The sequence below is a fragment of the Trachypithecus francoisi genome, unplaced genomic scaffold (assembly GCF_009764315.1).
Source record: "Trachypithecus francoisi isolate TF-2019V2 unplaced genomic scaffold, Tfra_2.0 Lachesis_group12, whole genome shotgun sequence".
NCBI classification, from domain to species: domain Eukaryota; kingdom Metazoa; phylum Chordata; class Mammalia; order Primates; family Cercopithecidae; genus Trachypithecus; species Trachypithecus francoisi.
Genome location: NW_022681457.1, coordinates 86,883,108 through 86,901,793, shown reverse-complemented (window position 1 = coordinate 86,901,793; position 18,686 = coordinate 86,883,108). Strand labels below are relative to the sequence as shown.

The 18,686-nt window shown below is 45.5% G+C and overlaps 1 pseudogene; it reads left to right on the top strand.

The window, feature by feature from the left end:
* The first annotated feature begins 1,058 nt into the window (after positions 1-1,058).
* On the top strand, positions 1,059-13,541 carry LOC117093560 (annotated as a pseudogene).
* Positions 13,542-18,686: the final 5,145 nt, after the last annotated feature.

Below are 18,686 nucleotides of genomic sequence, written 5' to 3'. Positions count from 1 at the left end.
TGAGCGAGGGGGATGAGCTGGCGTCGGTGGCCCAGAGCGCTAAACCTTAGCTCCTCATCCCTGAGAAGTAGGCAGGCAATGTGGGCTTGGCTTAAAGAGGGGCGACCCTCGGTGAGGCAGCGACACTTGCAGCCTCTGAGCTAGTCTGGAAGCTCCCTTGTTCCCAGGACTTGCGAGGTTTTGAAGCTTTATGTTCTGACCCCAAGCTCTGGAGAGCTCTCCTATCTCCCTGCCCTAGGTCTGTTCCTGTGTCCGAGGCTCCTGGTGTCTCCTGGCTCATCCCTCCCTTTTCTCTTCCCGCCCTCATCACACACACACACACACACACGCACACGCACACAGCGGCAGGAAGCAGGGGCCGAACCCGAACCCGGGAGCTGCTCGGGAAAGGAGAGCAAAGTGAGGGACGGGGTCCCGCCCTACCAGCGCGCTGCCGAGGCTGGGAAACATGTGGACGCTGGGATGGGGGCGGTGGTGGTTTTGCATGAACGATCTGTTCCTCAGGTTCTTGCTCCTGCTGTCAAGACATAAGCAGCACACCTCACAACCACCCCTGTCCTCAGTCTGCTCAGAGTCGGGAGTACCCCTCTTTGATCACCCCACTCCGCCCATCCCAGGGGACTAGTGAACAGCACAGCCGCCAGGAATCGGAGATTCCTGCAAGAGAGGCGGAGCAATCCTGGAAGAGTTCAGCCGGCGCTGAAGAAGCCGCAAGGAAACGTGGAACACGACCTCTGTCTAGTGAAGGTCATTTATGTGCAAGCTGAGGGTTTAACACTTTGGTGGTGGGAAGGGCTGGGGCCCTCCAGGACGAGGGAGGCGGCTACTGAGCGCCACCATCTGGGCTGAACTTGAGGGGAGAAAGCTCCACCCACCTCGTGGCTTTTCCGAGCTCTTTTCTTGGGGGACCCACCCCCTCTCTATTTGGAAGCGAACATAGCCTAAGAAGCCTCGAGAGTGAATGTGAATCCTGTGACTACTTGGCCCCTGCGGTCTGAGTGTCTGTGCTCTTGCATATATGTATCCCTCACCTCTCCACCCAGCCCTCACTGGGCGCCATGCTCTGTGCTGCAGATGCCCTGGTGAACCACGCTGTCTCTGCCACAGTCCATACCTCTTTGAACACCGAGTGTAAGGAGGATTCCTGGCATCGTAGATCACTGGCCATTTATAACCTGCTTTCATGTGCCATTTCTGCGTGTGTTCGTGTGTATGTGTGTGAGTAAATGCACACGTGCTCACTCAGACATACTTGCTGGACAGTAGCAATAGGAGGAGTAGGTGGAAGGAATTGGTCTTCTTTACCTGCAGAAAGAAAGGTCATCAGGAGAGGCTGTGGCTTGGACACTACGGGAGACAAGCCCGCTGAGGAAGCAGAAGGAGGTGTGGCATCCCTCCAGTCCTTGGATGCAGGCGGAACCTCTAAAACCAGACCTACCTGAGGAAGGGTTCTCACACTGCCACCTCCTTTCCATCTTCATTCTCCTCACGCTCAATTTCTCCCCTCCCCCTCCCTCCAGCTCTGGGAGATGGTATTTTTAGAAGCTGCTTAGAGACCCGGGACTCCTTTCATTTCAAAATGAGTCCTCACTCCACCATCGCTCACTCCTCTTTAGAACGGGGTTCCATCCCCTTAGCAGGCTCTAAGGCACCAGTCATGGTTTCTTACTGAAGCTCCAGGGACTTGAACCCAGAGGTTCTGACCCTAGGTGCTAAAACAAAATACAGACTTCCTCTGAACCTGACAAGGACCTTTCAAAAACCAAACAGATGGGGGAAATTATCCGGGGAAATCTACATAGGATGCTCTGGCAAACATCTGACTGTTGGAGTCTGGTTTCTACCCTCTTCCACCATACACAGCTTCAGGCATCTGGGGTAAATTTCCAGACGGAGACCCTAGGAATATGGGGAAAGAAGAGGACGAAAAGTGGTGAAATAATCCTTCCCTTTCTTCCTCTGAGCAATTCATTTATAATAAAACCAGAATGGAGAAGCCCCAGTGAATGCAGATATATGCAAATCAGCTGGATCTTAATAAGAGTTGCTCTAAGGCGAACCCCACTCTATCAGGAAGCTGCAGAACAGACAGCTCAGTAAAATTCCGGAGGGCCTTAGAAGGAAACCAACCCATTGTTTATCGGGACCTTTAAGTGCTGGGGGCCAGTTAACTAATGGCTGGAGTTAGGTTCCTCCCAGGAATAGCAGTGGAGACTGGTGAAATTTGGGGGTGGGGGCAGAGAGAGGGTATCTGTCCCTGGCGTTGAACCCTCAGCCCTCCGGCCAGCTTTGGGCTTTCTGTCCATGGTGCTGAATCCAACAGAGTCTGGACACTCAGCTGGACCTGGGACTTCTCTGCTGCCATGTTCTGATCCTTGGCAGGATCATAAAGGGTAAGTAGTTTTGATTCATAATCTTAAAGATTTTCTCTGCTTAATTTTCAAAATTAGTAAATTAAATGCTTTATATTTCCTTTAGCTAAGAATATACAGTGGTGGCTCCTACTCTTCCAGCCTATAACCAAAATCCGACAATTCATGTCTTCAGGAGATAAACAGCCTTCACTCCCTTGCAGAAGAGTGGAGGGGCATGGACCCACCCAGAAACATCTTGTTTTCTCTTTTGCTCCTCTCCGACTTCTACTGAAGTAGGCTGGAAGGGATACTTCTCTCTACTTCTACCTCACTATCTTCTAGGATCGTGGGGGAGGACACTTGATGTGGCTGAGCAACTTAATTAAGCACCCAAAATAATAAAAAGTGACCTTCCAGGGAGCAGATTTAATGTTACCACAACCTCCATCTCCAAGTTACTGAAAGTTACAAATCTAGATGCTGAAGATTTGACCTCTTCCTTTTGCACAGATACAGAAAGTATGCTGAGCCTGACTGGACAGAGAAGGTTATCTCCTCTATAAAGAAGTTTAAGATTGTGTCAGAGGAATCAGGGTCAAGTCCAACTCTCAGGAAGAAGGATGGGAAGAGGCAAAGAGCAGTGGGAGCTTTATTGTTCAAATGGTCATCTTTTTTTTTTTTTTTTTTTTTTGAGACAGTGTCTCACTCTGTTGCCCAGGCTGGAGTGCAATGGCCCAATCTCGGTTCACTGCAACCTCCACCTCCCAGGTTCAAGCGATTCTCCTGCCTCAGCCTCCCAAGTAGCTGGGACTACAGGTGCACACCACCACACCTGGATAATTTTGTATTTTTAGTAGAGACAGGATTTTGCCATGTTGTCCAGGCTTGTCTCAAACTCCTGACCTCAAGTGATTCACCTGCCTCAGCCTCCCAAAGTACTGGGATTATAAGCGTGAGCCACCATGCCTGGCCTCAATGGTATTTTCTTGGATAAAGGAAGCATAAAGCATTTAATTTACTAATTTTGAAAATTAAGCAGAGAAAAACTTTAAGATTATTAAACACAACTACTTACCCTTTATGAGCCTCCACTTATTTCTTTGTAAAATAGGAACAAAAACACCTTTCAGAGTTATTGTGAGGTCAGAATATAATTTTTACATATGGCCCAGCTCTGTGCTTGGCACGTAGCTCTGGTATATATTATTATTCAACTCCATGGTTAATGTTAAAAAAAAAAACAAGGAAAAAGGAAAAGAAGTCTGGGCATGGTGGCTCACACCTGTAACCCCAGCACTTTGGGAGGCGGAGGCGAATGGATTATCTGAGGTCAGGAGTTCGAGACCGGTCTGGCCAACATGGTGAAACTCCGTCTCTACTAAAAATGCAACATAGCTGGATGTGGTGATGTGTGCCTGTAGTCCTAGCTACTCGGGAGGCCGAGGCAGGAGAATTGCTTGAACTTGGGAGGCAGAGGTTGCAGTGAGCTGAGATCATGCCATTGCACTCCAGCCTGGGCAAAAAAGAGAGACACTCCATCTCAAAAAAAAAAAAGAAAAGAAAAGAAAGGAAAAGAAGGGATAAAGGAAGGTTAAGTGGTGAGGTAGGAAGACAGAAAGATAGATATATATATATAATTAGAGAGAGAGAGTCATAGAGGAAAAGACAGAATGAGAGAGAAAGAAAGAGACAGCTGGTTGAGATGAATGTGGCTAGAAAGCACAGGAGTCTGAAAGAAATATGCTTGAAGAGACAGGGCAGGTTGGCTGGCCAGCTGCCAAGTGGCATCAGAGGTGACATTTACTTTGAATTCATCATGGTCCAGGCTTATGAACTTGACTTTAACAGCATTAAGAGAGAATCTATCTATTAGGGGATGGAAAGTAGATCCTACTAACCCAGCTCCTATCCTGCTATCTGAGCCAGAGAAGCAATGTATTAATTTATCATGAGAAATGGAACTGCCAAGGGGGCCAGAATGCTCACAATGGCATGTCCAGCACATTCTTTCCCTGTAGGAAAATATGCCCTGGAAGCCAATTTATGATGTGAAGACAGCTTTGAGAGTGGGAGGTGAGGGAGGTGAATGGTTTAAATATTTGATGGCATCAGGCTCTGATAGCCTTGTTCCTCCAAATCCCCAGAAGGGATAAACCTGCTATTGGCACCTGAGTAACTGTGTAGGGGCCAGGACTGGGACTGGAATATACAAACATGTGCTTCTCTGATTCTCTCTCTCTCTCTCTTTCTCCCTAATGCATATATACATACACACACACACACACACATATATATACACACACATACACAGACATACATACATTTATGTATGTATTAGAGACAAGCACTCTGTTGCCCAGGCTGGAGTGCAGTGGTGCAATCATAGCTCACTGCAGCCTCAACCTCCTGGGCTCAAGCAATCCTCCAACCTCCTGGGTAGCTAGGACTACAGGCACGCACCACCATGCTCATAATTCTTTTTATTTTTTCTTTTGTAGAGACAGGGTATCACTATGTCCCCCAGGCTGGTCTCAAAGTCCAGCCTAAAGTGATCCTCCTGCCCTGACCTCCTAAAGCATTGGGATTACAGATGTGAACCACCATATCCAGCCTTCTGACTCTATATTTTTGTTCTAGCTCTAATTCTGGAAGCAGCCCATTTTTAGATTGCAGCTCTTTTAAATTTAAATCACCAAAGTAATATAAACTAATGAAAATTGTATAGGTAAAAATATCCATCCTTTCCATTCCAGATAGTCCCTCTCTCAAATTTAAATCCTGTTAAAGACTGATATGTACAATTCCTGATATTTTCTACACACACACACAACTTTAGAGAAAATTAATACATCTATTAGTATGGTAAACGCTGTTGATTATTTGCCCAATAGCTTTCCCCTTTCATATTTTATATTGCTGCCAGAGTCTCAGTTTTATGTGGATGTTCTTCTACTGTAGCTGTTTGCTAGCGAAAGATGATCCTCTCCCCAAGTTCAGGGATAAGTAAAGATTGCTATTTGCTAATCACTCCCATCCCATTCCATGTAGCGTGTGATTACAACCCTGGCCTTCTGAATCAGAAATTATAGGAAAAGTTTCACTCCTAATAAACAGAGATGGATGACAGGCAACATTCCGCTTCTTCTCTGGATGTCATGTCTGCATCTGACACCTGGAGCTGCTGCCTGCCATTACAAAATCATGAAGGGGGATATCTCAGCAATGGCAGTTAAGATTTTTCAGTTGTGTTTAACAGGAAACCAAATAAAACTGGCTTAAACAAAAATGAGATTTTATTGGTTGATGTAATAGGATGGGAGTAGATCTGTGTAGAACAGTAAGATTTTGCATTGGAATTGTGGTAGAGTGCAAAATCACCAAACCTGGATACTCTAAAAAGGAATGTAATTGAAATCCTAGAACTGAAAAATATAATAGTTGAATTTAGCATAGTAGATGGAACTGATAGCAGGTTAGACACAGCTAATTCTAGGATTAATGATGTGGAATATAGTTTCAGCAAAAAATATCCAGTATGGGAAGAGAGAAAAGAATTGAAAATATAGATAAGAGAGAAAGAGACATATGGGCCATGGCAAAAAGGCCTCAATACATGGAATTAGAGTCCTAGGAAGAGAAGAAAGAGGAAAAACAGGAAAGAAGTACTATTTGAAAAGAGAGTATTTGAAAATTTTCCAAAATTGATGAAAGATATCAAGACACATACTCAAGAAGCATTATCAATCCCAAGCAGGATAAATGCAAAGAAAATTACCTCTTTTTTTTTTTTTGACAGAGTCTCGCTCTGTCACCCAGGCTAGAGTGTAGTGGTGTGATCTCGGCTCGCTGCAACCTCTGCCTCCTGGGTTCAAGCAATCCTTCTGCCTCAGCCTCCCGAGTGGCTGGGACAGGCACGTGTCACCACACCCAGTTAATTTTTGTATTTTTATTAGAGACAGGGTTTTGCCATGCTGGCCAGGTTGTTCTCAAACTCCTGACCTCAAGTGATCTGCCCACCTCGGCCTCCCAAAGTGCTGAGATTATAAGCATGAACCACCACGCTCGACTGAAAACTATATTTAAGCACTTCATAATAGAACTGCTGAAAACCAAAGAAAAAATATTAAAAGCAATTAGAGAGAGAGACACACACATTACCTTCAAAGGAACAACATTAAGACTGACAATGGGCCGGGCGCGGTGGCTCACACCTGTAATCCCAGCCCTTTGGGAGGGGGAGGCGGGTGGATCACGAGGTCAGGACATCGAGACCGTAGTGAAACCCTGTCTCTACTAAAAATACAAAAAATTAGCCGAGTGTGGTGGCACATGCCTATAGTCCCAGTTACTCGGGAGGCTGAGGTAGGAGAATGGCGTGAACCCGGGAGGCGGAGTTTGCAGTGAGCTGAGATTGTGCCACTGCACTCCAGCCTGGGTGACAGAGCGAGACTCTGTCTCAAAAAAAAAAAAAAAAAAAAAAAAAGACTGACAATGGCAGAGTGCGGTGGCTCACGCCTGTAATACCAGCACTTTGGGAGGCCGAGGTGGGTGGATCACCTAAGGTCAGGAGTTCAAGACCAGCCTGGCCAACATGGCGAAACCCCGTCTCTACTAAATATACAAAAATTAGCTAGGCATGGTGGCACGTGCCTGTAGTCCCACTTATTCGGGAGGATGAGGCAGGAGGATCATTTGAACCCGGGAAGCAGAGGTTGCAGTGAGCCACGAGTGCACCACTGCACTCCAGCCTGGGCGATAGAGTAAGACTCTGTCTTAAAAACAAACAAACAAACAAATGAAACAACAATAACAACAACAACACCCCCTACACACACACACACACACACACACACACACACACACAAAACTTCGGCCAGGCATGGTTGTTCATGCCTGTAATCCCAGCACTTTGGAAGGCCAGGGCAGAAGGATCAGTTGAGGCCAGGAGCTCAAGAGCAGCCTAGGAAGGACCCCATCTCTACAAAAAAATACAAAAATTAGCCAGGCATGATGGTGTGTACCTGTAGTCCTAGCTACTCAGGAAGTTGTAGTGGGGGATCACTTGACCCAGCAGGTTGAGGCTATGGTGAACTAGGATCGCACCACTGTACTCCAGCCTGGGCAACAGAGCAAGACTGTCTCAATTTTTTGAAAAAAGGGCTGAGGCCAGGCACAGTGGCTCATGCCTGTCATCTCAACACTTTGGGAGTCTGAGATAGGAGGATCACTTGAGCCCAGCAGTTTGAGACCAGCCTGGGCAACATGGTGAAATCCCATCTCCACTAAAAATAGAAAAATTAGCCAGGCATAGAGGCATGCCCCTGTCATCCTAGCTACTCAGAAGGTTGAGGTGGGAGGAGAATCATTTGAGCCTGGGAGGTCAAGGCTGTAGTGAGCTGTGATCATGCCACTGCACTCCAGACTGGGAGACAGAATAAGATCTGTCTCGAAAATAAGCTAAAATGAAGTGAAAAGACTGACAACTGACTCTTTCATATAAATGATAAAATCCAGAAGATGATGGAATGGCATCTTTAAAGTGCTGAAAAATAATATCAATCTAAAATGCTATACTCAGTGAAAATATTCTTCAAAAATGAAGGTAAAATAAGTATGTTTTATGACAGTCAAAATTCTTCACAGATCCACACTAAAGGCATACCAAAGGCGATTTTTAAAAAGAAACTCAAAAAGAATTACGAGCACCCAGGAAAAATTAAGATCCAAAGGAAGTAAATATGTGGGTAAAAATAAACGAACAATAATTATATAAAGTGATAATGTCATGTGAAGTTCTAAATGCACATAGAATTAAAACACATCACAAAAATAGCACACAGTGTGGGAGCAGATAAATGGAGTTAAAGTATTTTAAGGTACTTGCATTGTCTATGAAGTGGTAAAAGAATTATTTATATTAAACTTTAGCAAGTCAATGCATGCTATAATTACTATGGTAATCATGGAAAAATAGTAACAAAAATATATTACTAACAAGCTAATGTAGAAACATTTGGAATAATAAAAATAATCAAAAAAGATTTAGGAGAAAAAAGGAACATTGAACATGTGAGAGAGATAGAATACAAATACTAGGATATCTTGAAACTCAGATGTATAAATAACTATTTTAAATATAAATGGACTGAATATTCCTTTTATTTATTTATTTTTAGATGGAGTCTTGCTCTGTCGCCCAGGTTAGAGTGCAATGGCATGATCTCCACTCACTGCAACCTCCACCTCCCAGATTCAAGCAATACTGTTTCCTTAGCCTCCTGACTAGCTGGGATTACAGGCACGCACCGCCTCGCCCAGCTAATTTTTGTAATTTTTAGTAGAGACAGAGTTTCACCATGTTGTCCAGGCTGGTCTTGAACTCCTGACCTCATCATCTGTCCACCTCAGCCTCCCAAATTGCTGGGATTACAGGCGTAAGCCACCACACCCAGCCCCTAAATATTCCTATTTTAAAACAAAGATTGGGCCAGGTGCTGTAGCTCATGCCTGTAATCCCAGCACTCTGGGAGGCTGACGCAGGAGGGTCACTTGAGCCCAGGAGGTAGAGACCAGCCTGGACAATATGATGAAACCCCATCTCTGCAAAAGAATACAAAAACTAGCTGAGCATGGTGATGCACACCTGTGGCCCCAGCTACTTGAGAGGCTGAGGTAGGAAGATCATTTGAGCCTGGGAATTTGAGGCTGCAGTGAGCCTTTATTGTGACATTGCACTGCAGCCTGCGTGAGAGTGAGACCCTGTCTCAGAAACTAAAACCAAACCAAATAAAATAAAATAAAATAAAAACAAAGATAATCAAATTGAATTTCTAATTTATTTATTATTTTTATTTTTTAGTATTAAAAATATTTCTTAGAGACAGGATCTTGTTCTGTTGCCCAGGCTGGAGTGCAGTGGTGCAATCATAGTTCACTGCAGCCTCAACCTCCTGGGCTCAAGCAGTCCTCCCACCTTAGCCTCCAAAATAGCTAGGACTACAGGCATGTGCCACTGCACCTGGCTAATTCTTTAAAAAAAAAATTGTGGAGTCAGGGTCTTGCTGTGTTGTCCAGGCTACTCTCAAACTGCTGGCCTCAAGCAATCCTTCTGCCTCAGCCTCCCAAAGCACTGGGATTATAGGGGAGAGCCACCATGGCCAGCCCAGATTGGATTTTTGTTTTGGCTTTTTTGGGTTTTTTTTTTTTTTCTTTTGGATAAGGTCTCATTCTGTTACCCAGGCTGGAGTTCAGTGGCATGATCACAGCTCCCTGCAATCTCTGCCTCCTGGACTTGAGTGATCCTCACACCCCAGTCTCCTAAGTAGCTGGGACTACAGGCATATGCCATCATGCCCAGCTAATTTTTGTATTTTTCTTTTTTTGGTAGAGATGAGGTTTCACCATGTTGCCCAGACTGGTCTTGAGCTCCTGAGCTCAAGTGATCCACTTGCCTCAGCCTCCCAAAGTGCTGGGATTATAGGCATGAGCCACCACACCCGGCCCAGATTGGGTTTTAAACAGCAAGTTTATACTGCTTTAAAAAACGTACACATAGCCAGGCACAGTGGCTCATGCCTATAATCCCAGCACTTTGGGAAGCCAAGGTGGGCAGTTCACCTGAGATCAGGAGTTCAAGACCAGCCTGACCAACATGCAGAAACCCCGTATCTACTAAAAATACAAAATTAGCCAAGCATGGTGGCATACGCCTGTAATCCCAGCTACTCGGCAGGTTGAGGCAGCAGAATTGCTTGAGCCCGGGGGGAGGAGGTTGTGGTGAGCCAAGACCATGCCATTGCACTCCAGCCTGGGCAACAAGAGTGAAACTCCATCTCAAGAAAAGAAAGAAAAGAAATTTCCATATAAGGATACAGATATGTTAAAGCAAAGGTTGTAGACAAACAAACAAACATACAAACAGTATATAGTACAAACAGTAACTAAAAGAAAATCAGTATTACTAAACTATCACTGTAATTTTTTTTTTTTTTTTTTAGATAAAGTCTTGCTCTGTCTTGCAGGCTGGAGTGCAATGGCGCAACCTCGGTTCACTGCAACCTCTGCCTCTTGGATTCAAGTGATTCTCCAGCCTCAGCCTCCTGAGTAGCTGGGATTACAGGCAAGCACCACTATGCCTGGCTAATTTTGTATTTTTAGTAGAGATGGGGTTTCATCGTGTTGGTCAGGCTGGTCTCGAACTCCCGACCTCAGGTGATCTGCCCACCTCAGCCTCCCAAAGTGTTGGGATTACAGGCGTGAGCCACTGCACCCAGCCTTTTTTTTTTTTTGAGACAGAGTCTTGCTCTGTCGCCCAGGCTGGAGTGCAGTGGTGCGATCTCGGCTCACTGAGGAGTTGCTGTGAATGATATCCACAAGCTGGAGCAGCTCAACCACCTGGCAGAGAAGTTCTAGCAGAAGATCTCCATCCATGAGGCCTGGACTCATGAGAAGGAAGCCAGGCTTAAGCAGCGGGACTATGAGATGGCCACCCTATCAGACATCAAAGCCCTTATCCACAACCACGAAGCCTTCGAAAGTGACCTGGCCATACACCAGGACTTTGTGGAGCTGATTGAGGCTCTAAGAGTGGAAAAAACTCAAACAATTTTTCCTCTGCTCTCACACAACCCAGAATGCTTCTGTGACCAAATGTGTGTGGGGTTTTCCCCACCCACCGAACAAGCAGTCAAATCTGCAGCAGACACCAGCTGGTTGTCCTCCAGTTCAATTCAATTCTGACGGTTATCTACCTGGAGATAGTGTCAGATCCCACAGGGTAAGGGCTCAGTCCTACAAGACTGCCTCCACTTCAGATGCTAATCACAAGCCCAATTATTTTTGCCTGTGCTTCAGACCAACTGGCTATAAACTGGGGATCCTGCTACCCCCTACTTAGGTTCCATTAATTTGCTAGAGCAGCTCACAGAACTCAGAAAAACACTTTACTTACATTGGCTTGTTTATTACACAGGATATTACAAAGGATACAGATAAAGAGATGCACAGGGCAAGGTGTGGGAAAGGGGACTTGGGGCTTCCGTGCCCTCTCTGGGGATGCCACTCTTCAGGAACCTCTATGTGTTCAGCTCTCCAGAAGCTCTGTGAACCCTGTCCTTCGAGGGGTTTATGGAGGCTTCACTATATAGGCATGATTAGTTAAATCAGTGGCTATTGCTGATCAACTTAATCTTCAGCCCCTCTTCCCTTCTCAGGGGTTGGGCAGTGGGGCTGAAATTCCCAACCCTCTAATTATGCCTTGGTCTCTCTGGTGGCCAGCCTCCATCCTGAAGCTCCCTAGGGGCTGCCAGTCATCCATCCACTCATCAGCATACAAAAAGACACGGTTTCGGAAATTCTAATGATTTTCTAGTCATCGTATGCCAGGAAGCAGGATCAAAGACCAAATAGAGATTTCACAATATCATAGAGGACATTGCCCAGGAACTCAACGAGCTGGATTACTGTGACTCCCACGGCGCCAATGCCCAGTGCAGGAAGATTTACGAGCAGTGGGAAACCCTGTGCTCTCTGACCCACAGTCACAGGGAAGCTCTGGAGAAATTGAAGAAGCAGCTGGAGGCCACTGATTATCTGCACCTGGAGTATGCCAAGTGGGCAGCGCCTTCTACGACTGGATGGAGAGTGCCGTGGAGGAGCTCCAGCACATGCTCATCATCTACGCTACCGAGAAGATTGATCTCAGCCCACAGCCAAAAGTTGAACCTGCCAGATACTGATAGGGAGGCTATCCTGGCCACCCACAAGGAGGCCCAGAGGATCACAGAGAGCAAACATACCAAGCTGTCAGGCAGCAACCCCTACACCACTGTCACCTCCCCCGACCCCACCTAGATCATCCACTCTCGGTGGGCAAAGGTGCAGCAGCTGGTGCCAAAGCAGGATTATGTCCTTCTGGAGGAGCAGAGCAAGCAGCAGTCCAACGAGCACCTCCACCACCAGTTCTCCAGCCAGGCCAATGTCATGGGAACCTGGGTCCAAACCAAGATGGAGGAAATTGGGTACATCTCCATCAAGATGAAGGAGACCCCAGAGGACCAGCTAAACCTGAAGCAATATGAGCAAAGCATCATGGGCCACAAGCTGAACCTGGATCTACTGAAGCAGAGCACCAGCTCCTCCAGGAGGTCTTCATCTTCAACAACAAACATATCAGCTACATCGTGGAACACATCCGCATGGCTGGGAGCAGCTGCTCACCACCATTGGCTGCATCATCAGTGAGGTCAAGAACCAGATCCTCACCTGCAACACCAAGGGCACTGGCCAGGAGCAGATGCAAGAGTTTCAGGTGTCGGTCAGCCACACTGACAAGAGCCATGGCAGGGTGCTGGGGCCAAAGGAGGTCAAGGCCTGCTTCATCAGCTTGGGCTACAATGTGGAGAATAGCAGCAGAGCAATGCTGAGTTCAATTGTATCATGAGTGTGGTTGATCACAACCATAGCAGCCTTGTGGCCTCCCAAGCCTTCATCAACTTCAGGTCTTGGGAGACCACCAATGTAGACATAGCCAGGTCATTACCTCCTTCAAGGTCCTGGCAGGGAACAAGAACTTCATCATGGCTGAGGAGCTTCAGGGAGAGGTGTCTCTGACCAGGTCAAGTACTGAATTGCCCACCTGGCACCACAACAGGTCCCCAGTGCCTGGTGCCCTTGTCTACAAATCCTTCTCTATAGCTCTATACAACAAGAGTGACTATGAGGCCTCTGGTGAGACTTAGATCAAACATACCTTCCTCATGGCCTCTGGTAGGGGCTGAGAGAGCCCTCTGTCCCCTTCCCATGATGTAGATCTCTACAGTCCCCATTCCTCTGAGTCTGTATCTTCGTGAAGCACTCTGTCAGTCCTTTTTGTGGGGGTGAGTGGGGAAGGGCAGGTAGGCTCTCTTCTCTCTCTTTGTTGGTTGGCCAGGAGATTCTCTCCTACCTGCGTCCACACACACACATACAAGGTAGAGGTAAGCAAGACTCTCGAGGTTAGTGTTTCTGGTCTGGTAAATATACAAGGGGTCTTCATTCTTATTATTTGTTTATTTATTAAATTGAGAATGGGGTCTCACTATGTTGCCCAGACAGGTGAACTATCCTTTTGCCTCTGCTTTCCTGTGTGCTGGGATTACAGGCAAGAGCCACTGTGCCTGGCTAAGGGGTCTTCAAAAAGTTCATGGAACATGCATATTACAGGCCAGGTGCTGTGTCTGACATCTGTAATTCCAGCACTGTGGGAGGCTGGGGCAAGAGGATCATTTGAGTCCTGGAATTCAAGAACAGCCCAGGCAACATAGTGAGACTTTGTCTCAGAAAAAAAAAAAGAAAAAAGAAAGAAAGAAGGAGAGAGAGAGAGAGAGAGAGAGAAGAAACAGAAAGAAAGAAAGAAGAGAGAGAGAGAAAGAAAGAAAGAAAGAGGAAAGAAAGAAAGAGAAAGAAAGAAAGAAAGAGGAAAGAAAGAAAGAGAAAGAAAGAAAAAGAAAGAAAGAAAGAAAGAAAGAAAGAAAGAAAGAAAGAAAGAAAGAGAAAGAGAGAGAGAAAGAAAGAAAAACATTATCACATACTATGAAAAACTATCCGGGATTGCACCAAAATAAACTGGTACTAACCTGTTACAACATGTCTGAACAGGATCTACTTTGAGGCACTAAAAGGATAAGACATCAGTTTGAAAACAGCCCTTATCAGAGAGCGACATGAATTCTGTTAAAATTGAAGGAAGAACAAACCACATTTATGGTGAAGCTTGAGTGGAAGAATGGTGAAATCACTGATGCTTTACAAAAAGCTTGTAGGGGCAATGCCTGATATGGTTTGGATCTGTGTCTCCACCCAAATCTCATGTTGAGTTACAATCCCCAGTGTTGGAGGTGGGGCCTGGTGGGAAGTAATTGGATCATGGGAGTGGATTTCTCATTAATGGTTTAGCACCATCCCCTTGGCGCTATCTCGTGATAGTGAGTGAGTTCTGGTGAGACCTGGTCATTTAAAAGTGTGTGGCACCTTCCCCCCAACTTGCCTTTGCTTTGACTATGTGACATGCCTGCTCCCCCTTCACCTTCAACCATGATTGTAAGTTTCCTGAAGCCTCCCCGGAAGCCAAGCAGATGCCAGCATCATGCTTCCTGTACAGCCTGCAGGACCGTGAGCCAATTAAGCCTCTTTTCTTCATAAATTGCCCAGTCTCAGGTATTTCTTTATAGCAGTGTGAGAATGGATTAATACAATACCCCCAGAGAATTCAGCAGCTTACAAATGGATAGCTGTCTGTTTGCTTGTTTGTTTGTGATGGAGTCTGGCTCTCTCACCCAGGCTGGAGTGCAGTTGTCCCATCTCAGTTCACTGCAACTGCTGCCTCCCAGGTTCAAGTGATTCTCCTATCTCAGCCTCCTGTAGTCCTGTAGCGGGGACTACAGGCGTGCACCACCACGCCTGGCTAGTTTTTGTATTTTCAGTAGAGATGGGGTTTCACCATGTTGGCCAGGCTGCTCTCAAACTCTTGGCCTCAAGCAATCCCTTCTCCTTCCTCCTCTTCCCTTACTCAAGATTGCCAGGAGATGAGAGGCCCTGGCTAAGCACCCCACTTTCTGCAGCAAAGGAGTATGCCCCGAACCCCTATACCAGCAAGTCTTGGGCTTGCTTTCTCCGAACTCACGAGTCTCAGATTTTCTAAGGACCAAAAAAAAAAAAAAGCGAGAGAGAGAGAGAGAGAAAAGAAAGAAACAACAACAAAACAGCAAAAACAAAAAATTCATTTAAAAAACCTTTGGAGGCCAGGTGAGGTGGCTCAAGCCTGTAATCCCAGCACTTTGAGGGGCCAAGGTGGATGATCACCTGTGGTCAAGAGTTCGAGACCAGCCTGGCCAACATGGTGAAATCCGGTCTCTACTAATAGTACAAAAATTAGCCGGGTGTGGTGGCTAATTCCCAGCTACTCAGGAGGCTGAGGCAGGAGAATCGGGTGAACCCGTGAGGTGGAGGTTGCAGTGAGCAGAGATCACGCCATTGCACTTCAGCCTGGGCAACAACAGTGAAACTCCGTCAAAAAAAAAAAAAAAACTTTGAAAATGAATTTTTAAACTTTCAGAAAATTACTATTTATTTTATCAACTTATAGACATACACACACACACACACATACACACACACACTCTCTCTCTCTCTCTCTCTCTCTCTCTCTCCTAGCGACAACAACAAAAAAAACTGTTCAAACTAACTCAGGAGAAGGAGAGAGGAGTGATTTTGTGGATGAAAACATCTCCCAAGAATGAACTGGACCATCTGGTAGGACTTAGAGCTAGGTCTGGAAGCTCTCAGATACTGAGGCAGCTGCTCTCTCCTTTTATTTTTTATTTTTTATTTTTATTTTTATTTTTTATTTTTTTTTTTTTTGAGACGGAGTCTGGCTTTGTCTCCCAGGCTGGAGTGCAGTGGCCGGATCTCAGCTCACTGCAAGCTCTGCCTCCCGGGTTTACGCCATGCTCCTGCCTCAGCCTCCAGAGTAGCTAGGACTACAGGCGCCCGCCACCTCGCCCGGCTAGCTTTTTTTTGTATTTTTAGTAGAGACGGGGTTTCACTGTGTTAGCCAGGATGGTCTCGATCTCCTGACCTTGTGATCCACCCGTCTCGGCCTCCCAAAGTGCTGGGATTACAGGCTTGAGCCACCGCGCCCGGCGCTCTCTCCTTTTAAAAAGAGTCTTTTGCTCATTCTCTTTTTCTCTTTCCTCCTGGGATCCAGTGATGTCTGGTTTCTTCTTACAGCATAGATGTCACGTTTTCCTCTTTGCAGACAGACTGCTTGCTTCAACCTACTCTGAGAATCTGCCCCTCATAAGTCTGGTCTGCCCTTGATGTTGGCTTGTCATGGTGTCAACTCTGGCTTCTGCTGTGGGCTTCACTCTGACTGATCTTTCAACTCATCCCCCACATCTAATTTTTGGCAAATTCTTGGGGGGTAGAATCTAATTGCTCAGCTTGGGTCAGATGTCTGTTACTGGTCCAAAGAGCTGTGGTCAAGGAGACAGGGCCATATGGTACAAGGATGGTAACTTAAGAAGGGGAATGTGAATGACCAGGTGTCATAAGTCATATCTTCTATTTCATTCCACTGCATCAGACCAGGCATTGCAAATGGAGGTAATTATCCTTGCCAGAGGCCTTAGCTGCCCAAGTAGCTGCTCTGGTCATCGTGACATTATATATAAATAGTATGAAGGTGTAAAGCTTGTCTTGTTCATCACTGGGTCTTCAATACCTAGAACTATGGCTGGTACATACCATGCACTCAATAAGTATGCATGAATGAATTAATAAATGAATGAATGAAAGTTTGATAATATGATTCAATATTCCCTTCGAAACTCCCTTTCCTAGAAACTAAAATGTCCCAGGGACGTTTAACTTTTCTCAGGGTTAAGGGTTGGGATAGAGGGAAGGGGTATGTATGTGGGGGTGTTGGGTTCTTGGTAGGGATAATTATTCTATTGGGTGGATTCAGTGGAGAGAAAAATGTGGAGGAAGCGGCCAGATGTGGTGGCTCACACCTGTAATCCCAGCACTTTAGGAGGCTGAGGTGGGAGGATTGCTTGAGCCTGGGAGCTTGAGACCAGCCTGGGCAACATAGCCAGACCCTGTCTCTATTAAAAGAAAGAAACAAAAGGAAGGAAGGAAGAAGGAAAAAGATCTGGGAGACGCAGAAGGGACAGGGGAGGGCGTAGCATTTTTCTGCTTTTCTGCTACGGTCTGGAGACCGTAATAATCTCTTATTATCATAGCCTATTCTTATAATGACATCTCTCAGGTCTAATGAGCCCACGATGAACCTTGATCCTGTGTTCTGCTTCATGTTATAATAATTCTTGCTGCTGGTTCTAGGCCAAACATTGTGTAAATGCCTTGTTTGTTCAATCCTTACTACAAATATATAAGATGGTTATTGCCCTATATTTCCTTCTCTCCATATCCAAACTTCTAAAGCATAGTCCACTAGTCCACACTTCCCTATTTAATTTGTTTAACTTCACTTTCACTTTTAATCAAAGTAACATTGTACATAGTATTAAAAGTCAAACAGTATTACAAGGCTTATAATTGAAATAGAAATCTTCTGCTTCCTCCTCCCATCCCCCAGTTTCAACCACTTTTGCACCTTTGGTTTTATCTCCTGTCATTTCCCCACACTTACTGAACGTGGTGCTGAATCTCGCACAGGGTGGGCCCTTTGTAAGTGGAGGATTTTCCTGCTCTCATTCTGTTCCATAAGCCTCGTGACATGGTCAGTTGGGGATGAGGAGACCCCAGTATATATGAAACAGCTCATGAACAACTCAGCTGACATCTACAAAGACTTACTGCGCGCCAGGTTCAGGAGAGAGTATTTATTGTGTGATGATTGACAGTACAGGCAGATGTGGGCTGAGATCCTATCCCAGCCTCTCCCTACCTCTCTGAGCCTTTGTTTTTTCACCTGTAAGATGGGGAATGACCTTACCCATGACACAAGATTGCTGTGAGGATGGTGTGTGTGTGAGCAATCAAGCATCCTAAAACACAGCTAACACGGATAAGGTGGTTTCTGCTCCACCCCATAGGGAGCCAACCATAGAGAAACCATGGTTGGGAGACGTCTTGAGGGATGGGCGAAATCTGAATAGGAAGGAAAAAGAAAAGTCATTACGAAGGAGAATCAGACTGAGTGCAGTGGCTCACACGTGTAATCACAATATTTTGGAAGGCGAAGGTGGGAGGATCTCTTGAGCCCAAGAGTTCAAGACCAGCCTGGAGAACATGATGAGACCCCATCTTTGAAACAATAAAATAAAACAGAACTGAAGCACAGATATGAAGGCAGAAATAAACATGGCATGTTTGAGAGACAGTGAAAGGAGACCAATGTAACTTGAATGTCGGGTTCTTTTTTTTTTTTCAGGGTCTCAGAAACAATGTTTATTTTGATACACAAAAGGTACCATCTAGCCATGATGCTGTAAATATCAGAATTCCATCTGGTTACTACTCTCTGGAACAGGTATGAATGAAGTCTTTGACAGATTATTGTATGTGAGCAAATGGCTTCATGATAACATAAAACAGAGACACAGAATAAAAGTTCATTTGGTATATACATATAGAACTAAACTTGTAGTTACTCAAAAACCTTTCGGTGTTTCATGTAAACAAGTTAATACCAGTATTTTTAAGCCAGATTTTCTGGAACATATACATAAAGAAAACTACATGAGCCACGTAGGTGCTTAAGCCTGAAACAGGTCTTTCTATTCTCACTCCATTCTCAAATGAAAAATCTGTAAAGATATCTTTTGTTCC